Source organism: Nerophis ophidion, unplaced genomic scaffold (genome assembly GCF_033978795.1).
Source record: "Nerophis ophidion isolate RoL-2023_Sa unplaced genomic scaffold, RoL_Noph_v1.0 HiC_scaffold_114, whole genome shotgun sequence".
In the NCBI taxonomy this organism is placed as follows: domain Eukaryota; kingdom Metazoa; phylum Chordata; class Actinopteri; order Syngnathiformes; family Syngnathidae; genus Nerophis; species Nerophis ophidion.
Window position 1 is genome coordinate 246,915 of NW_026907036.1, and position 7,811 is coordinate 254,725.

Sequence of the window (7,811 nt, forward strand, 5' to 3'; positions counted from 1 at the left end):
GAAAGTGAGAGTAGTAAAGCGGGGCTCAGTGTGACGTGAGGGTGCATCCAACACACTTACAGTCCAAAGTAAACAAACATGTATGAGTTGAAAGTGAGAGTAGTAAAGCTGGGCTCAGTGTGACGTGAGGGTGCATCCAACACACTTACAGTCCAAAGTAAACAAACATGTATGAGTTGAAAGTGAGAGTAGTAAAGCGGGGCTCAGTGTGACGTGAGGGTGCATCCAACACACTTACAGTCCAAAGTAAACAAACATGTATGAGTTGAAAGTGAGAGTAGTAAAGCGGGGCTCAGTGTGACGTGAGGGTGCATCCAACACACTTACAGTCCAAAGTAAACAAACATGTATGAGTTGAAAGTGAGAGTAGTAAAGCTGGGCTCAGTGTGACGTGAGGGTGCATCCAACACACTTACAGTCCAAAGTAAACAAACATGTATGAGTTGAAAGTGAGAGTAGTAAAGCGGGGCTCAGTGTGACGTGAGGGTGCATCCAACACACTTACAGTCCAAAGTAAACAAACATGTATGAGTTGAAAGTGAGAGTAGTAAAGCTGGGCTCAGTGTGACGTGAGGGTGCATCCAACACACTTACAGTCCAAAGTAAACAAACATGTATGAGTTGAAAGTGAGAGTAGTAAAGCGGGGCTCAGTGTGACGTGAGGGTGCATCCAACACACTTACAGCAAGAGATGAAGCACAACTTTCATACACTGTCTAACAACTTCACTTCAACACTTTGCGTCTTAACCTTCAGATGATCAGTTTAATGCTCTCCCACCTGAGCTAAAGTGGTTGTAAGGCATCTTGTTGGCTGTTTTTGAAAACTACTCACACTAAATACAGGTTACAGGACTGCTAAGTGAAGTCTTTGCAGAAATGTAAAGAAGCTAGCATCAGTTGCCTGAATCAGGACTTGAACCCTGGACCATCAGATTAAAAGTGTGATGCTCTGCTGTCTGAGCTACCCAGTCCCTCTTCAAACCTGATTTGCCCAACATCTAAGAGAACAGCCATATTGGCAACCTCAGGTGGACATGAATTAGTTAGGATGTTCAGTGACAAGCTGGGAACTGTCAAAGCTCAACTCACCAATTGCTTGAACACAAACCTCATTAATGACAATTAAGACACTTTTACATCCTCATCAAGTAAGAAGGTTTTGACCAAAAAAGAAGCTACTCTCCCAAAGTTGGAGCCAAATGCCTTGGGGACACAAGTTTAATGGTCAGTTGAGACAAATCTATGGCGTCACATTAGTGCCAAAAATCCAAGCGCATAAAAACTGTTATCGCGCGCTGATTCTCCACTTCGTACACGCGCGCGACACCCATTTGCGCGCGTCTGGTGCCTTTGTGCGCGCGCGTGGCGTCCTTTTTGCTTGCGCCCGGTGTCTTTGTGCGCCGTCTTGGTTTTGGCACTTTGGGGGCGATTATGTTTAGACCGCCCCTCCTTTCTGATTGGTCAGGCGAAAATAGCTGCAGGCCAATCAGACGTATAGCAGGGCGGGTCATGGTCAATATGTATCAAGATGATACAGCTCCTGTCGACAAACACATTCTAAAAAGTCCAAATTAGTGGAGTTGTGGAAAATGCCAATTGAATTTGATGTAAAAGTCTTTAAAGAAGGTAATGTCTCATCTGTTGAGAGAACATCACATAGTTAATGAAGAGTCAAGATCAATATCTCTCTTTTCATACAATCAGTCCACACATGTCAGTCAATGATGGAAATTATATTTTCAAATGTGTTTTCTTTCCTCACTTGTCTGTTTAAAAAAATATTGTTATTCATTTAATATTTGTATATGTAAATATTGAATGTATGCCACAATGTTGGACTATTAATTTTCTTTCCTCTATCTACTTTAAGTTTACACCCGAGTCTACCTGAAGCCACTTATCTATGCCTACTTCATATCAGGACCACATGATTAGCATATGGGCCTAATTATTGATGTTATGATTGCAATGACTATTTTAGTAGAATAATGAATGACAGGTTATCACTACAACTAAGTGATATGGTTTTAATATTACTATAAAAAGTATTTACGTTTCTGCAAACAACTCAAACTATGGAAAATGAGATATCAGCCCAGATCAGTATAGATGGCAGAGTTAAAAATATGTGTTTAAAAAACAACAAAAAAAGCTAGCTCCATACATTAGGCAAATTCAATCTGAGAGATAATAGTATTAAAGACTTACTTGTTCAGCCATGAAAACCTGATTTCCTTTCTTTTTAATCCCAGGGAACTGCCATGGACCTTTCATCATAGATATGAATAAACACTCCATGTTTCTCCATCTTACCTCGGACTGCTGGCCCCCATCATTTTATTGATGTCAATGATACATGTACTATTTAAATATACACATACATACGATACTCAGACATTTATAACAAATCGAACCGTTTGGAAATTAGTTGAAAATTGAGAAAGTTATGGTTATTTAAATAGTACATGTATGGCGTCACATTAGTGCCAAAAATCCAAGCACATAAAAACTGTTGTCCCGCGCTGATTCTCCACTTCAACTCATTTCCAAACAGTTCGATTTGTTATAAATGTCAGAGTATTGTATATTTAAATAGTACATGTACCATTGACACCAATAAAATGATGGGGACCAGCTGTCCGAGGTAAAATGAAGAAACATGGAGTGTTTATTCATATCATATCATTCATTAATTTGCCTAATGTAGGGAGCTAGCTTTTTTGGTTGTTTTTTAAATACATATTTTAAACTCTGCCATCTGTACTGATCTGGGCTGATATCTCATGTTCCATAATTTGAGTTGTTTGCAGAAACGTAAATACTTTTTATAGTAATATTAAAACCATATTCATTAATTGTAGTGATAGCCTGTCATTCATTATTCTACTAAAATAGTCATTGCAATCATAACATGAATAATTAGGCCCATATCAATCAATGTTTATTTATATAGCCCTAAATCACAAATGTCTCAAAGGACTGTACAAACCACTACGACTACGACATCCTCGGAAGAACCCACAGAATGCTAATCATGTGGTCCTGATATGAAGTAGGCATAGATAAGTGGGTTCGGGTAGACTCTGGTGTAAACTTCAAGTAGATAGAGGAAAGAAAATTAATAAATTAATCACATTAACTATGTGATGTTCTCTCAACAGATGAGACATTACCTTCGTCAAAGACTTTTAGATCAAATTCAATTGACATTTTCCACAACTCCACTAAATTTGGATGATTTAGAATGTGTTTGTCGACAGGAGCTGTATTATCTTGATACATATTGACCATGACCCGCCCTGCTATACTTCAGATTGACGCTCAGCTTTTTTCGCCTGACCAATCAGAAAGGAGGGGCGGTCTAAGCATACCCGCGCCCAAAGTGCCAAAACGAAAATGCACCGCGCGCACGAAGTGGAGAATCAGCACGCGATAACAGTTTTTATGCGCTTGGATTTTTGGCACTAATGTGACGCCATACAAATAGTCAGCTACTTTTGTTGAAGTCCAATTGACAGCGAAATGAACAAGGTACACAACAGGGTATTTAAACAGGATGGTTTCAAAGGGTTTCAGGCAGGTTAAATGAAGTTTAATTGTATGCAATATTCCTAACATTCATGGTAGTAAAACATTCTTCAATGACGTGGCCTCATTTTGGTATATTTTTAATTACATCTGCGGTCCCCTCCAAGGTTTCTCATTGTCATCCCATTGGGTTGAGTTTTTTCTTGCCCTGATTTGGGATCTGAGCCAAAGACGTTGTTGGGGCTTGTGCAGCCCTTTGAGACACTTGTGATTTAGGTCAACTAAATCAACTTAGGTCAACTAAGTCAACTTTGATACTAAAGTGACTCAAACATCAGAGTTAGTATGAGGTGATACTAACCTTCGATAGCTCAGTTGGTAGAGCGGAGGACTGTAGTTGCTCATGCTGGAATCCTTAGGTTGCTGGTTCAAATCCGGCTCGAAGGATTACTCTTTTTTTTTAAATGATTAAATCAAGATAAACAACACAAGATACACTTACAATTAGTGCACCAACCCAAAACATCCCTCCCTCATTCTCACTCATTCATACATTACATTTCTGTGTGACGTGGTTCAAATAAGAATCCAAATAATGTCTTACATCCTGAGGATGTAAACTGTGTGTTGTTTTGGCGTAAGATATTTACGAAACACAACCTGTCCTACAGTGAGATGTTTCTTTCTGTAGGGATAGTGATGCAATGGATTATGTGTCTCACTACGGACTAGAAGATTCTAGGTTCAACTCCTAGCCAGCGTGCTGTTGTTTGTTAACTCAACTGAAACAGTATTCTGTACAATTTTAGGGGGAGTTTATTTTGCTTTTTTTTTTTTTTTTTTTTTAAATCTACTAACTGAAACATGTGTTTTTTTTCTCTTTATTATTGCGAATGTATAACTGGTAGTTGTATCTGTTCTTATACCGTTTAAACTACCTTTCTTCTAAGCAAGGTTCATCTACACTTGAAGAATTAATTATTAGCCTGCTAAGAACTTTTGAACATTTCTGAAAAATCTGCCAAATGTTTGCAATAATCATAACATTCTCGGTAATAAAACATTCTTCAGAAGCATTTTGGTACATTTTTTAGAGACCCTGACATGCTCAGTCATGGAGCGTAAGACATTCTTTTTGAGCTTCCGGGATTCAAGTACCTGTTCTGCTGACCAATACTAGACTTTGAGACCCCTTGGAAAGACCTCCTTCCACCCCTCAAAAGTCACCAGTAGGGCAGACCTTGGTTACATTTGAATATGTAAACCCAAGCAAATGTTGTATAGGTGAAATAGCTCAGTTGGGAGAGCGTCAGACTGAAGATCTGAAGGTCCCTGGTTCGATCCCGGGTTTCAGCACAACTCGCTGAGTTTCTGAATCAAATCTTCTTACTAATAATCCTTTTGTGGCTCTTACAATACTGAAATGGTCTCCCTGGCCTGCCAGCCTTGCTGGTGGAATCCTAGTATCAGTAGTTACACACCTTTCCTCTCATTTTAATTTGGACAAGCGTTACGTGGTTTAACGGTGTATCGTTCCTTAAGCCAATGTTTGGTCTTTAACTGAGCCTTACATCGGGCTGTTTCAAACACAAATTTGTTGCCTTAAGGGTTTGTCTTGGACTGTATAACTTGAAACTGAGAGTAATAAAGCTGAGCTCAGTGTGAGGTGAAGGTGCATCTAACACACCTACAGCAAAATATTAACCACAACTTTTTCATACAGATACACTGTCTAACAATTTGTGTTTAAGGTATTGTGGTTAAACCTTCAGATGATCACATTAACGCTCTCCCACCTGAACTAAAGTGGATGTGAGGGATGTTTTTGAATATCAGTTTTTCAAATTAAACAGAGAAAAAACAATCATTTTTGAAAACTATTTAAATTAAAAATAGATTCGAAAGACTGCTGCAGGGGGGCAAAGGGACATTTTTTGAGAAATGTATGGAGGTCAGCATCAGCCACTTGAACAGGGACTTGAACCCTGGACCCTCAGATTAAAAGTCTGATGCTCTGCCGACTGAGCTACCCAGGACCTTTGATGTGCTGATATGTCCAACATCTGAGATAACATCCATATTGGCAATCTCAGGTGAAGGTGAATTAGTCAGCATGTTCAGTGACAAGCTGGGAACTGTCAAAGTTCAAGCTCCCCAAGTGCTTGAACACAAAGCTCATTTTTGACAGATAGGCCAGTTTTACATCGTCATCAACAAAGAAGGTTTTGACCAAAAAAGAAGCTCCTCTCCCGAAGTTGCAAACTCTGAGCTGCATTTAACTTGGATGCTCCCCAAAATATTGCCAGAAGCATTTTGCTTTAATTTTTAGTGGAGGTTAGCTGCAACAGGTAGAGCTGGTGAAGGCCCAGGCTGCAACAAATAGAAGGTCACTAGATTTTAAAGTCCAACATAAGCAGTCAGTAAAGCCCTGTTTTGGTAGTAAGCCTCATGTAAACTGTGTGTTCCTTTGGCCTAAGATGTTTACAATATACAACTTGTACAAAATTACAGGGCACGGAGCTAGTGGTGCAATGGATAACATGTCTGACTACGGATCAGAAGATTCTAGGTTCAACTCCTGACTGGCTCGTTGTTTTTTGTTAATTGAACTGAAACAAAATTCAGTGCTGTTTCTTTGAGAGTGTTTTTTTGCATTTAAAATAAATATCTACTAACTGGAACATGCATTTTTTTTGTCTTGTTATCATTGTGAATAGATAACTGGACGTTGTATCTGTTGGTATACTCGGGACATTCATTTAGAATAAAGTGGGTGAGGAAAAAGGTGAAACAAAACAAATCTTACCTGAGCACGCCTTCCTCTTGTTAGAGTAAAAATTGTTGGGGCTTGGTCACTAGCATTCAAACTAGTTGTGACTATTCTGTCTATGAACATGAACAGGGAAGCAAACACATTATCAGTCTGGATGGTTTGTTACAGCTGTGATGGTATAGTGGTTAGTACTCTGTGTTGTGGCTGCAGCAACCCTGGTTTGACTCCGGGTCATGGCACCATACCCTTCCTGTACTTTTTTGATGATTTTTGAAAAAAGAGGTATCTTGTTCCCTCTGGTAAGTGGTTGAACAAGATGTGAAACCAACCAGGTACTCTGGTGAAATTAAAAATATCTATTTGATGTCATTACAGTATTGTCCTTGATGCATCATTTAATATGACTGATGTGTGCTTTGTGCTGTTACTTTATCACTTGGTAAAATTGTATTATAAACTCAGTCAATCGATCAATACTTTCTTTCTTTTATTTCTTTCTTTAGTTTATTTTGAACATGAACATACTTACAACATAATACATCAGACACTTTAATACCATTTCACATTACATCATGTCCGAAAAGGAGTAGGATGAAGCAAAGCTTATTTAATCCTACACCTTTCCCACTTCAGAGCGTTTACAAATATATACATTCATTTACTGACCTTTTTTGTAGTAAAATAGTGAAATGACATCCGTGAATGAGTAATACAACAGTTTTGTAATATGTAATTCATTAATTCAGTCATTATTAGTGTACTGAGATGAAGAATATCTTATTTTCAATAAGGTTGAAGTTTTTCCTCTTCTTTGTACTTTATAAGCACTATTAATCTGAACAACATCTTAAACTGGATCATATCAGTACAATTTTTAACTTCATTACTTAATCCATCCACCCATCTTCTTCCACTTAACCGAGGTCAGGTCACGGGGGCAGCAGCCTAAGCAGGGAAGCCCAGACTTCCCTCTCCCCGGTCACTTTGTCCAGCTCTTCCCGGGGGAACCCAAGGCGTTCCCAGGCCAGCCGGGAAACATAGTCTTCCCAACGTGTCCTGGGTCTTCCCCGTGGCCTCCTATCGGTTAGGTGTGCCCTAAATCCTGACCAGATGCCCGAACCACCTCATCTGGCTCCTCTCCATGTGGAAGAGCAGCGGCTTTACTTTGAGGTCCCCTCGGATGACAGAGCTTCTCACCCTATCTCTAAGGGAGAGCCCCACCACCCAGGCGGAGGAAACTCATTTGGGTCGCTTGTACCCGTGATCTTGTCCTTTCGGTCACAACCCAAAGCTCATGACCATAGGTGAGGATGGGAACGTAGATCGACCGGTAAATTGAGAGCTTTGCCTCTCGGCTCAGCTCCTTCTTCACCACAACGGACCGGTACAAAGTCTGCATTACTGAAGACGCCGCACCGATCCGCCTGTCGATCTCACCATCCACTCTTCCCTCACTCGTGAACAAGACTCCGAGGTACTTGAACTCCTCCACTTGGGGCAGGGTCTCC

General features: G+C 39.9%; 3 non-coding genes across 3 annotated transcripts; 2 read left to right on the forward strand and 1 right to left on the reverse strand.

Annotated features, from left to right (window-relative positions):
• The first annotated feature begins 3,890 nt into the window (after nt 1–3,890).
• Nucleotides 3,891–3,977, forward strand: trnay-gua (transfer RNA tyrosine (anticodon GUA)). Its single transcript is given in 2 exon segments — nt 3,891–3,927; nt 3,942–3,977. It is a non-coding gene; the product is annotated as a tRNA-Tyr (tRNA).
• Nucleotides 3,978–4,813: 836 nt separating this feature from the next.
• Nucleotides 4,814–4,886, forward strand: trnaf-gaa (transfer RNA phenylalanine (anticodon GAA)). The gene has a single exon. It is a non-coding gene; the product is annotated as a tRNA-Phe (tRNA).
• A 607-nt stretch (nt 4,887–5,493) lies between these two features.
• Nucleotides 5,494–5,566, reverse strand: trnak-uuu (transfer RNA lysine (anticodon UUU)). The gene has a single exon. It is a non-coding gene; the product is annotated as a tRNA-Lys (tRNA).
• Between the last annotated feature and the right edge of the window lie 2,245 nt (nt 5,567–7,811).